Below are 14,285 nucleotides of genomic sequence, written 5' to 3'. Positions count from 1 at the left end.
AAGCACTATCATTCAAAAATTACCAAGGGTGCACCAGTACTTTTCTGATCATGCCTCAAATGTTTGTGATCTTAGGATTAAAAGGACTGTCTCCAAAGTCAAAATTGTCACATATAGAAAGCTTAAACCTGTTAACACGGCTGATCTTCACAACAATCAAGCCTCTTCTGAGTTGCGTAGTAATGATTACAGTGAAAGGTGTAGCCCTGACGATTTGGACAAGTTGGTTGAAAACTATGGAAAAACAGAGTTCCTTCAGATTAACCATCATGCACCAATCAAGACTAAGAGGGTAACGACAAGGCCGTAAGTTCCCTGGTACAACGAGGAGATCGCAGTGGGGAAAAGACAGCTGAAAGATATAAAGCAGTAAAGACCTGACGAAGAACCAAATTAACATCGGACTTCCTAAATCTCAAGAAAAAGAGAGATTATGTCGTCCCTATTATACATAACGCACGGAAAACATTTTGTACCGACTTTGTAGATGACAATAGCTGTGATCTTGGAAAGCCGTTTAGAGGAATGAAAGCACACCTCGCGCCGACGACTAATCTCTGTTTTCCTTATTATCGTGATGATCGCGCTCTAGGTGATGACATAGCTGGATTCTTTAGTCGCAAGATCAATAATATCCGGAATGAAGATGACAGAACAGGACATACCAATCAGTCTACCAAAAAATGTTTTAATTTTTTAAATATGACCTAGTTAGCAGCACTTCTGCGAACAGTAGTTGTAAAACTTCTTTATTCTCCGACGCGTTTCGTCTACCTGTCGTAGACTTTTTTAGGGAGTTTTACAAGTATTAATAAACACCGGTACTTATAAGCCAAAGTTAGTTGCCATTACGGGAGCCAATGACCATAGGGGCTTGGCCGGACTTACGAACAGGAACAGGCGAAGTTGTGAAAATATTTTAAACGCGTAAGGCAAGGTGAGAAAATATTTGGGGGGCCACGGTTTTTAGCTAAAATTATTAAAAAATATGACATCATTCATGTGAATAGTTAACAATTCCGACAGGGTAAGCGTTACAGGACAAAATATTCTTGAGGTCCCCCAAGATCGACTGTTACAGGCAAGGTGATGAACAATTTCTGGAGCAACGATAAGGCTGCCCTATGGGAATTGTTATTAATCATCACATAGATTTATAAAAGTTAAAGATACTACATTTCCTTTCTTGTTGATATCGTGCTGCTTGAAAAAAAAAAAAAAACCGCAAAAATTAGTTCCTAGCCGAAGCTTCAGTCTATTCGAGCGGCAAAAATTTGTTCCCGAATACCTCAAAAATCGCCACTCCCCTGGAAAAAGTCCAGCAAATATTTCACGCTACACGATAATTGTGATCAACCCGAGGCTATGAATTTACCGGAAATCTCAGCATTGGCAGACGAGGACATAAGAGAGTTTATAAGGTTGCAAGGTAGTGGATTGCTGCTAAGTCCGCTTCTTTGTGGAAATTGTAACCTATATCTGGTTATTTCTGCTCGAAATGCAGATCACGTCGATGGCTATCAGTGGTAAATGTTATAGTTAAAATATTTATGATATAGCAGATATTGGCCAATTAAAATATCTAAATAAAAAAGCCGAAAACTGACTTCAAACGATAGCTACCAACTGTTTTAATAAGGAATGCGAGGTTCAAGGGTTAAGGTGTTTTATTTTCAGGTGTGAAGTAAGAAGTGATAAAGCAGCGATGGTGAGCTATGAACGTGTTTCTGGTCCAGGTTTTGACCTCTCTTTACTTTTCGGCGCTCAGCGATCAAAACGTTACTCCATTCTTAAATAAAATTCTTGAAAAACTTGATGAATCATGTAAACTTACTAATACCAGAACACCAGGCACGGAAAATGCGACTAAAGAATTCGCTATACGTACTGATAGATTAGCTTCACAACATGTTCGATTTCAGTCTCAGAATAAATGTTCATAATATATAATAGAAAAAGATGTATACACGAGCCATTTTGTACATAGTAGACATCAACTAGAGCTCAAGATACATTTTTAAAATCCATCTTTTCGATAAACTAATCATTGTTCAAGGCTCTGTAGAGGATGCAGAAAGAAGAGAAGTTTAAGGTCTAATTCCTTACCACTAGGGAAAGTCGTGGTCTTCTTGTAACTGTGGTCAAATGACGAGAGGCAAGCCACGGCAGCACGCATGCTGAAGATCAATCCCAGTGAAATATCAAAAATGTGTCAGTTGCTAAGAGACGTGGTTATATGGGACCTCTAGCAGTATCCCATTATTCCCTTTGGAGCTCCTTTCGTGGCAAAAGTGGACGAAAGTAAATTCAACCACAAAGCAAAGATGATAGCGATATGTAAAAAAACTTCAATGAGCTAGGAAACATGGGGAAGAGGACATAACGGTGTAGTTTATGGATCTTACTATGCCGTACTTGCGTCAAAGACTGAACGTTGTTTAAAAGATACTTCATATTTAGAAGAGTTTCTTGTGAATTTTGGTAACATTTCATTTTGAAGGAATTATCTACTTTGGTGAAGCTTATCTATGTATACTAATAAAACATATCGAGTGACACGGAGTACAACAACTCTACATTCTCCAAAGACCGTATAGAAGTTCAAATGTGAAAATTTTTGACTCGGACAACATAGAACTCCAGCACACGGCAAAAGTGAATTCTCCAAGTGATATTCCTTGTGGGATAAGTTTATCTATATATTTATAAGTATATCTATATAAGTATAAGTATATCTATATAAGTATATTTATAATATATATATGTTTATCTTTATTTATACAGGGAAACCGAGGACGAAGAGCAAGAAGAGAAAACTGGGTGTCTGGCGTGGTTTCAACAGGCGAGGGTATTTCGAAGTTGTGGAGTGTAGAGATAAAGCCAGTTTGACACCCATCCTGCAGAGGGTTTTGCTTCCCGAAGGAAAAGTCCACAGTCATGACTAGGGGGCTTTTTTCAACCTAAGAGACCATGGACCAACTGTCCAGATCTACCCAATTGTAGTGCATGCCGCTAATTTTGTGGACCCGGTTACTGGTGTGCATACGCAAGAAGTGGAGTCGGCTTGGTCCAGGTTTAAGTACAAAGTTAAAGTGAGGAAAGGCGTCAGGAATTATGATTTGCAATTTTTCCTCAATGAGCATATGTGGTGAGACTAGAGAGGAGAGGCAGACATTTTCAATAACACTATTAAAGTTCTTTCACGATATTTCACCAACAACCCAGTTTAGGGGGATCTATAACGTTACTTTATTTTCTCACTGGGGTTAACTGTTTTGTTCTCCTATTCAAATGTTTATAACTAGGGTTAACAGTTATTTTCCCCTATTTAAATGTTTATAACTGGGGTTAACATTTTTGTCCCCATCTCCTTATCGTTGACAACTGGGGTTGACTGTTTTTTTCCTCTGTTTAAATGTTTATAACTGGGGTTAACATTTTTGTCCCCATCTTCTTATCGTTGACAACTGGGGTTAACAATTTTGTCCCCGCCTACCTGTTATTGACAACTGGGGTTAACAGTTTTGTTCCCCTATTTAACTGTTCATAACTGGGGTCACATTTTTGTCCCCATATTCCTTTTGTCTATAATTGTAATTAACCGTTTTGCCTCCATAATTTGATGCTTATATCAAGGGTGACAATTTTTGATCCTTGCAGCTCTCGTTTGCAACCTGGGCTAACACTTTAGTCCCAATATTTTGAGGTTGATCATAGGGAGTAACACTTTTGTTCCCCTATTTTGCGGTTTTAAACTGGGAGGATTTGTGTTTATAATAAGGTAACAGTTTTGTACTCACATTTTATTTATCAAGCTTCTGCGTCAGCAGTTTATTGTCTTGACATGGTCTCCCCCAGTTTTTTCGGTGAAAATTTGATTCTGCAGTGTTTAGTTTTTCTATAGAACCATGCCTCCCAAGCGGCCAGCTGAGACCAATAAAGAGTCAGAGGAAAAGTGGCAGCGTGTATATGAAAGTTTGAACGTGGAAATTGATCAAACCACAGCTTGCCCAGCACTGACGACCCCCCCCCCCTGCTTTAATTGAAACCCTTGTCAGCAGAGTGGCAGACAAGGTGACTCGCCGCCTCCAACCACAGAATCCAGAACCATTGAACTCTGAGGAGCAGCCTCCCAGACATGAACCAGCCCAGGAAGTTGCTGACCCCCAAAACAAAACCAAGTCATTGGTGGAGCACTCAGTATTTCACGTCAGATAGTCCTTGGCAAGCGAGCAAAACCCTGTTCCAGGGAGAATTTTCCACTCCTGCAGTTTACCAATTGACTGTAAAGATTCCGATACAGTGCGGGCCAAGATCTGGGCAAATGAGTTTATTGATTTTGGGGGTTTTACTTTCAAATCCGAATTTTGAAAACAAGTTTAAAATTGCTGTTCAGGCGGTCGATGGTAGTGGTGCGCCTTCTTTATGTTTGGAGTCAGCATCTAAACCGCGTAAAATATTTACCATTGATCAATGGAGTTCTTGGTTTTTGGTTTTCGTTCGTGTTTATACCGGTAAGTTTCCTTGAGAAGCACCAAGTTTGATGAAGTATGGTGAAATAAGAAGGGATCTGGTAGAGCCGGGGACACGACAGGAGATTTTATGATGAAAATTTCAAATTCTTACGTGAATCACAGTCTTCCTCTATGCCATGGGGAACAATACATGGCGAACTGTGGCTACGTGCACAGTCTAGTTTTGCGAATAATCGCAAGCCAGTTATACATTTTTCAGTAAAGCAGAAGTTGAGTCCCTACTGGTTACTGTTTCAAATTTCACAAGGGCGGGCATTGTGACAGTTGTGCAGACAGCCACAATTGCTTTAAACTGCCTTCACCCCCCAGACTGCCAGGTCTCCATCCTCTAACAAAACAGCATTTCGTGGATCCCATCGCCCCAACACTAAGTCTTCCGATCCCAGTAAATCCGGAACGGCTTAAACATCTTTTAACAGGTTATGAATCAACCATATCTGAATCTCTTTTTCGTGGTTTTAAAAATGGTTTTTCTATCCACTTTGAAGGGAGTCATTTTTCCAGTGATTCCAATAATTTGATTTTTGCCATGGAAAATCCATCTGTTGCGAATGCCAAAATTGCTAAGGAACTGGAAGCCCATAGGCTGACCCATCTAAGTGTTTTTTCATTATGAAAATGCTAAAAGGATATAGGAAGAAGGGGCAACGCATTGATCCCAGATTACCGATTACATTACCTATTCTTCATAAACTTATTGATTCGACTGAGAGTTTTTCTTGCCCAAATTTTACCAAAGTTCAGTTCAGTGCTATGTGCTCATTAGCCTTTTATGCGTTCCTGCGAGTTGGTGAGATGACTGCACCCACTCGGGGAGCATGCCCCTCCCCCCCATTCAATTATGTCAATTGACTCAACTTGTTGAATCTACGGGAAAGATCATGTCACTCACACTTACTTTCACTGATCACAAACACAATTATAATAAGCCCCCCTTTTTCCATTGTCATCAACCGCCAGCCATCTCATTGCCCAGTTGAGTCAGTCTTACTTTACTTGAAGCACAGGGGTCCTGCACCGGGTCCACTTTTCATTGATTGTTGAAAACCCATCAATCGTAATTTATTTGTTGAACAGCTTTCGTGGGCTGTAAAATCTTGCGGTCTTGACTCGGCACGATATAAAGGTCACAGTTTTCGTATCGCTGCTGCCTCTTATGCTGCAGACAGGGGATTTTCTGATTCTCAAATTCGTACTCTGGGGGAGGGCAATCCGATGCATTTATTAAATATATCAGGATTCCTTCGTTGTCTACCTAATTTAGTTGATCAACATTAATTTAATTTGGCATTCATACCTCAATATAGGGGAAACTGACTGATTTACAGGGGTGATCAGTCACTTCTCTCTCTGGTATGCAAGCACTTAACTTCATGATCTTAAATATTTGACATACATTTTATATGATATCAATTAACATTAGAGACTTTATTGACTGATTGACAGGGGTGATCAGTCCTATGTCTAGAGCTATATAGTCAATGTAATACTGGGATGGTAAGGATTGATATAGGGCGGCACCACTACTATCTGTCTCTTTGCTTTGCCATTGGTATCTACTGTTATTTCATCAAATATTTTAAAATAATTTCCGATGATTATACATGATTTGGTTACATAAGTGGGCTGTTAGCAGGGGTAACAGTCTCGTGTTTGTCTCATTGAATATCGTTAATTTAAAGTTATACTCTCGATTTTGTACATATTATTATCAAGTGTTTATTTCTGATTATACATTGCGATGTTCTAGTGTATATGGGCTGTTCGAAAGGTGACAGCCTTGTCATTATTGAATATTTGATCTCTGAGTGCGTACGATTCTTACATGGTTTCAATGCGATTGTGAATAGTAATGTTCATGGGCTGTTAGCAGGGGCCACCGTCTCATGTTTTATTCCCTAATTATTTGAGGTGTCTGTTTTTCTTTGCTGCATTTTGCTCGGGTGGGGCTGCAGAATGATTTCATTTGTCATTTTGCTTTGGCGATTAATTTGCTCTCACCTTCACTGGGCAGTAGTCACTGTTCTCTTTGTCAGAATTTGCAACGATTTCTTGTTATTCAATTTATTGTATCTTGATTAAAGTGCACCTAAACCCAAAAAATTTTTTTCGCTTAACGAAATAAGCGTATTTTTTGGAGTATTTCTGTTCAAACATTTTTTTATTTGCTCAAATCTTCAATTGTCTGTGCCCAGTCAAAATACGGAAAATCGGCCGCCATCTTGCCCCACGGCCGAGTTTAAAGAGGAATGGCTCTAGAGGGTAATGTGACGTCAAATCGAGAACACGAAAGTCTGCATTTCACACATTTTCGCTTGTTTAGGAAGGTTGTAGTCGATTTTGTCCGAAAATATGCCGACTAAGTGTGTTATAGGAGGATGTAGCAACGTGCGAAGTTTGCAAGAGGGTATCACGCTTCATACATTCCTCATACAATACACCTGGTCGGCATATTTCGGACAATATCGACCACAACCTTCCCAAACAAGTGAAAATGTGTGAAAAGCAGACTTTCGTGTTCTCGATTTGACGTCACATTATCCGCTAGAGCCATTCCTCTTTAAACTCGGTCGTGGGGCAAGATGGCGGCCGATTTTCCGTATTTTGACTAGGCACAGAAAATTAAAGATTTAAGCAAATTAAAAAATTTTTGCACAGAAATACTCCAAAAAATAAGCTTATTTCGTTAAGCGAAAAAAAATTTTTGGGTTTAGGTGCACTTTAAAACACGGCTGCAGGTAAAGGCCTGCAGCCATTTTACTCCAACTTTTGCTTGTTTCCTTTGTCTCCCTGCCCAGTAAACATGGCTCGGAAAGTGCAGTTTACGTGTGATTTAAGATTATTTAGTTAGTGGAAAACATAAATAACATTATTAAAGTTCTTTCACGATATTTCACCAACAAGCCAGTTTAGGGGGATCTACGTTACTTTATTTTTTCACTGCATTTTTAAGTATTATTTTTAATCTAAAAACCACAGCATTAAACTGACTTGGGTCATGAAAAAGGTAATAGGTAATCAAACTTAATCCTTAAACGCCTAATTATGTATACCAGAGCGAGTGAACAGCTGTAGGTTAAGTGCACGGTCTCAGTTAATAAACACTAAAAAAATAACAACTGATGCACTCGGCCAATATGCAAATATTCCAACGCTACAACTTATTTTGTGTCAAAAACGCATATGTACAGTTGAATTTAATCTCCTTTCTAATGCACAGATCATTCTTAGCTAAAATCAATACATACTTATCATGGGCGGTAGTTAATATTCTAAGTGTCTGCATCCGGTTTTCGGCATGGACTGATTTTGAAGACAGTTCAGCAGCAACGTGATGATGTAGTAATAAATTGTAAAATAAACTGCATATCTTTGAAGAATTATTCTATGCGCTTTTCTCTCTATTCCTCAAATAATCGCTTTTTAACGTGCTCGTTGTACTCAATTTCGAGTGCCGTGCCCAGAGGGCAGCATTGATTGACGTAGTTTGCTTATCGAACAAGAATGGTAATCGAATACGCCAAATGTATATCGAGCTCGGTTTCTCAGGAACATAAATTGATCCACAAAACTGTCAAATTTGCTATGGCAGATAATTTGAAGGAACGAATTTGACCTAACACTGAATAGGCTATTTTTTCATATGATAAGATGATTTACAGTATTTTAGCGTAATCAACACCATCGTGTTTCTTTCAATGACAGCTTTTTTCCTTATCAATCTCAAAACTCGCTGGCAATTGAAATTCCCTGAAAAAGTTATTTCCGTATCAGAGCAACAGCCTGGAATCATAAGATTTATAAACTGCGAAACTGCGAAGTAGGATTTTGGATGTTATACTAATACTGTAAGTTGACAGAATTAAGGTCATTCTTGATAATACTAAGAGAAGCAATGTTTTGGTTTTTTTGTTTTGTTTTTAACAATTTTTGTAGCCTTCTTTTAATCGGCATCCAACTCTCTGTGGAGTTGGGGGCTGTAGAGGAACAGATGACAATTGGGATCCTCCATTTTATTAATGCTGTTCGTGCAGTCGAAAAATCTGGAGAGAGCTTAATCAAGGGTTGTATTCTATTTTTATGGATTGTTGTTTTTTTTTTCTTAGAGAATTGAAACAGTCCATAATTGAAAATGCCGCGTGGTCGCCAGGTTTGCTTTGTTTTTCAAAGTATTGTCATTTTCACCTTGTCTCTGGTGACTGCCTCCTCAGCTGCAAGTGAGTACAATTAAAATAAATTAACTAAGGATTAAAAGTAATAACAATAAAAAAAGTGTCTAGTTATAATATGATAAAGTTTCATATTTCAACCCCGCTTCTGAAAATATGAAATTTAATCCAAAAAGTGTAGGCGCCTCAATATAATGGAAAAGTTGAGTAAACAATGCAAAACAGGAAGCCTTACATTAAAGCTATCAGGAAGAGAGCATTAAGCCACAAATCTGAATGCCGCTAAAGATGAACCCAAAAGAAACGACGGATATACGCAAACACCACTCACAACAAGGGATAACATCAACTTTGTATAACAGGAAACTTAACAACAAGAGAGCATGCATGCAAATATGCCCTCGCACACAGCTCAAACAAACCATTATGATCAATAAAAAAATGAAAACAAAAAAAAAAAAGAAAGAAAAAAAAAACCGTGGGCTCTATGGATTCCAAGAAGTCTGACGCAAGGTATATTTAATTAATTTGTTGTCAGCTGCAAAGCAAACCACACTTGGGGTAATTATTAACCAGTCTTTTTTTCTTTGACTTTGAAAACAATCAGGCAGGTTTCTCCTGCAATCGGGGAAGTGGTGTGTGTTTCCATTGGAGTACAGTGCCAGACAATACACCGACTGTTCGGGTGATAGACCAGCCGGGAGACCTTGGTGTGCCACAACTTCCAATTTAACCTAAGACGGACAATCGGAATACTGTGGTTGTGGGAAGTCCTTTATCTTGTTTTAACAGGCCTTTTGCAGGAGCTGATCACGTGACCGATCTCCCCATTGCAACGCCATGCTGACTGGCAAGCTGTTTTCCGTACTGCATGACAACCAGCTGTTATTTTTGTATCGAAGCGTGTCTTTCAATAGCGTTCGGAGTGATCTTAACGTCAATCCCAATCCCTTTCTTTTACAGCTGGAATATCTTATCGCCAGTGTTTAGTATACTATGACTTTTGTGAGAGTTTTGACGAATGTAAGAGAGTTTTGAAGAGGTTTTGACTTCGCGATGTGAGCGCCGATAAGACAAACATGGCGGACTCAACAACGAGTAAGTATCGCAAGTTTTGCTGTAATCTCTCAACTTTTTTCGAAATGTTTTATAAAGAATAGTAACAACTAATAGAACAATCTTTCTTTTAACAGGTAATGGGACTCGAGAATTGCCTTTGGATCCCGATTCGACGTCCGAGGACGTCATCGAGACAACAGTACAACTTTGAATAATTTGCCTTTATTTTAGGTTTCTTAACTAGAATGTCTCGAATTTGCTTTTGTTCGATTTTTTTCTCTCTTGGAATGCTCCATCTCATATTAGTACATTTCAAGTCATCAGGCAGAGATTTAAGACCAAGTTGTTTTCAGAGTGCCAGGTAGAAAAACAAATTAATGACGTAATAACAATACTAATCTGTTCCAGCACCACAATTGCATTTCCCGCTCGATGATCAATCTGTCAACTCGACATTTGCTGAGATATTATGCGGGACTCAGTTTTTCTCATTGATCTAAAGCATTTGGCCGATAGAGCAGCATAGTCAGCTGTGTAAGTAAGTGAAACAAAGGCTGAATACGCTTATCAGAATAGTGCCTCACGAACGGAAAAGGGATTTTCAAATAGCTCGCTCCAAAAGTTTTGTGATCACGTTGTAACTTAAAAATTAAATAATGTAAAGCCTTTATCCTATATTTCAGTCGTAAATAAATACCTTTTTATTCCATGTAGAACCCAGGTTCGGCGAAAAATTTGTACGCTTTCACTGTGTTTTGACATCCAGACTTTTGTTTGGCGTAAGTTTCGACGTCTGGGAACGTTAAATTCGGAATACTGAAAGACAATTATTGAGTCCCATTAGCTATTAAAAGAGAGATCGTTTTATAAGTTTTTACTATTCTTTTACAAAACACTTCAAAAAAGTTGAGAGATACGGAAAAAATTGCGATACTTACTCGTTGTTGTGTCCGTCATGTTTGTCTTGTTGGTGCTCACATCGCAAAGTCAAAACCTCGTCAAAACTCTCAAAAAAATCACGATATACTAAGCACTGGCAATAAGAGATTATACAGTTGTAAGAAAAAAGGATTAGGATCGACCTTAAAATCACTTTAAACGCCATTGAAAGACACTTCGATACAAAGATAACAGCTGGTTGTCATGCAATACTGGAGAATAGCTTGCCAGTCAGCATGGGGTTGCTATGGGGAGATCGGTCACGTGATCAATTCCTATAAAACGCCAAGTGGTAAACTCCCTCTACTTTAGTTTCTTATCGCGTGACACCATCTTTATGTATATGGAGGTTATTGGGAATCGACAGCAACCTCACATAGATGATCCAGAGAGTGGATCAACCATGCCAGAAACTGAAATACAATCGTTAAATTTATATCTTTGATGAGCTAAAAGTTTACTGCAGTTATAAAGTTTGACAGTGTAGTGTGATCGTCCGGGTGAGTGTAGTTCTGAGAAGGACTGCTGGCGGTGGTGTTGACTGACGTTTCGACAACCTGTTCGTAAGTCATTATCAGAGTCAAATGAATAGTTGTTGTCAGTAGAATGTTCTTATTACAGTTCGTGTAAGATGATTGAGCGGTTTTGCCGTGATGTTATTGGCTGTAAGACTCAAGTGGCGTAAGTCGGTCGTGATTGGTCTGTTTCGATCCGTCGGTAAAGTCAGGTCGTTCTGTGCGGTTCGTTTGTAATGGTAATGTCGTGAATGAGTCGCTTGTATGGAGCCAGTAGTAGTTGACACCTGTTTAGGGGAGTCTGTTCTAAGTTAGTAAACCAGCCTTCTAGAGTCAGTCATTGAAAGTAGTTAGTGCTTTTGGTTAGGCATTGCGCAGAGTCCCAGTCAATGTTGTGGTTCGTCGATGATGTTCAGCAGTGTGATTGTCTACATCATCTTTCCTCGTCACCAGTCTGTATTCAGTCAGTCCTTTTGCGAGGTTTCTGCCACTCTCTCCAATGTTAACGCCGAGCCCCCATGCAAGCGCAATAAATGTAATGGTTTGTATTATTTTCTTGGAGCCAAAGCTAAGGCAAATAAAACAAACAAAGACCTTGATAACTCTTGCTATCATCACTTTTTTGCGTGAGCTGTGTAAAAAGTGTTTTTGTTCCACCTCGGAAAATTATCTCCCATAGGTAGAACTTTACTTCTAAAAAATACTTGAACAATATTTGACAACCGAAAAAACGTATTCCAAATCGGTACTTGGCCTTTTTATGGCTCCTAAACACGAATTCTGTTTCAGCTACAAGGTCCTTGAAAGGGAGTTGGCTGGTAGCCTGCTAGACACGCGTTATGGGAAATTCTCCCCAATTGTATTCCTTTACTGACAAAAATACCTGATGAACGTTTTTCGCTTCATTGATCTATCCTTTTCTTTGCTTAGTACAACAAAGCTGGTGTCCTTCAGGGTGGTACCGTCTTAAAAGCAGCTGCGTTTTCATAGGAAAAAATCCCGCTCGTCTCGATCTTAATGATGAAGATGGCGTTACCCCTTGGAGAAAGGCGCGTGAGAAATGCAACGAGAAAGGAGCGGACCTCATGATCGTGCGAGATAAAGCAGACTTAAAAGGACTACTATCCATGTACTACGAAACTGGAGTTATTTTACGTAGACCTCTGTTTTTAGGATCAAGGGAGGATTTTAATCCTCGCTGGAAATGGCTTGACGGTACTGAGGTTGATCCAGCTCTTTGGGGAAACGGAGAACCAAAAATAGTACATAGGAGATGTGGAGTGGTTGAGAATTTCGGAAAGAGGTTGTTTGACAGAGGCTGTGGTTGGTGGTTAGCAACAAAGCCCTGCGATAAGATAAGAAGGGCTTTCATTTGCGAGTCTCCATTGAGTAAGTTTTAAGGATTTTTATACATTTTACTCTTAATGAAACATTGCTTGTATAAAGAGTGTCTCGGTGAGTTGTTAGTAGTATTAGGATCTGGAGTAAAGAAGCTTGAGGACCAAGTTTTTTTTCAGCCAACAGAACCTGCCAACAAGGCTATTCAGTAGGAGAGGATCGCTGCTATAAGATAGTCACCACTCCTCGTCTTGTCTGGGAGGATGCCCAGTGGGACTGCTCAACCGAAAATAGCAGCTTAGCAGTTATCAACACCAAAGAAAAACTTGAAAGTGTTGCCTCACTTCTAGCAACGGTGAAGTGGCCAAGTAGCTTTTTCGTTGGACTTGTAAGGAATCTGAGCAGCTGGTCATGGCTTGATGGAGCATCAGTTGATGTATCTCTCTTTCAAACTGGATATCCCAAGATAAGGGACAGGGAGGAAAATTGTATAGCGTTTTCTGGGTACACTCCTGACATAAAAAATGCAGGGTGCAACAATGCTTATTCCTACGCCTGTCAAAGTGCTCAAGGTAAGTGAACAGGTTTATACCTTGGATTTGGTAATTACAAGACTGTATCAGTACTGGGAAATTCTTTTTTACCTTTCGTCTGTTTATTTATGAAATGTCGATAAGGCTTCAATGTCCTTTCTAAAACAGTGCCTAAAGAGTCCATTTGTGTTCATCAGGCTCAACTGGCTTATTTGAAAGGTACGAGGCGGACAGAAATAGCACCAAGAGGTGGGATGGTCATAGCCTAAAAAATACTAAGCCAGTTTAATTTTTTTAGATTTCACGACGCGAGAGACATGAACCAATTAAACTGCCCCCTGTGAAATTGGAGTATGAACAGTTAAAGAATGCAGAATTCAACTATAAAGTAAATTATCAAAAAATGCTGGATGATCTTTCAATCTTCTAGCCTCTTCATAATTTCTTTTATTTCAGCTATCATAGCAAATGTTGCATTTGGAAGTGTCACAGACCACTCAAGTTTGGCGACAGGAAGCATTTCGTCATTTGCAGTGGATGACAATCTTACGACTTGTTTCTTCTCTGAAGTGGTAAGAGAGTAGAAACATCTACATACCTTGGTATATTTTTAACCTGGTAAGCGCCCTTACACCATCGTTGCTCGAGGATCAAGAAGGCCAATCAGTGAATGAGTTGCTGGTAATCGTATCCTTTGTCTGCGCAAAGATTTCTTGGATGACCTCGTGGCAAGCGTTGCAAGTTGCTAGAAGGAAATATATGGCGAAAGGTTATTTGACGTCCAAATAAACAATTTTGGACAGGAATCATCCCTTTTTCGCCGCTTTTTTATTATGAAATGGATTTAGGTTATGTTGATACAAGGGAAGCGTAAGTTTTTGTTTGAATAGCCATGAAATATGAAACAAAATCTACTGATAAACTTTGTCCATGCATAAAGTTTAGTGCGAAATTGATATCGCGTAATGATCTCTCAAAATTTAGAAAAATTTGCTATAAATCGCCAAACAATAACTCATTAGAGCCTTTTCAGTTTCATTCACCATGTGTTAAGTCTCCTTCTAGCTCTTTTCTTGGCTTGGTATCACATAAGAGCGCTACAACACCGACTTCGAGGCAGCGGGCAATTGAAATTATGTGGTTGTGCATTTAATGTTATCGCGATAAAGTGATTAAACTCCTACATTGGTTCTTTGT

The 14,285-nt window shown here is 39.2% G+C and overlaps 1 pseudogene; it reads left to right on the top strand.

The window, feature by feature from the left end:
• LOC148723329 (uncharacterized) lies at positions 1–3,230 on the top strand (annotated as a pseudogene).
• Positions 3,231–14,285: the final 11,055 nt, after the last annotated feature.

This window comes from Stylophora pistillata, chromosome 9 (assembly GCF_964205215.1).
Source record: "Stylophora pistillata chromosome 9, jaStyPist1.2, whole genome shotgun sequence".
Lineage (NCBI taxonomy): Eukaryota > Metazoa > Cnidaria > Anthozoa > Scleractinia > Pocilloporidae > Stylophora > Stylophora pistillata.
Note: the sequence above shows the minus strand (reverse complement) of the source record. Positions and strands in the feature narration are given on the sequence as shown.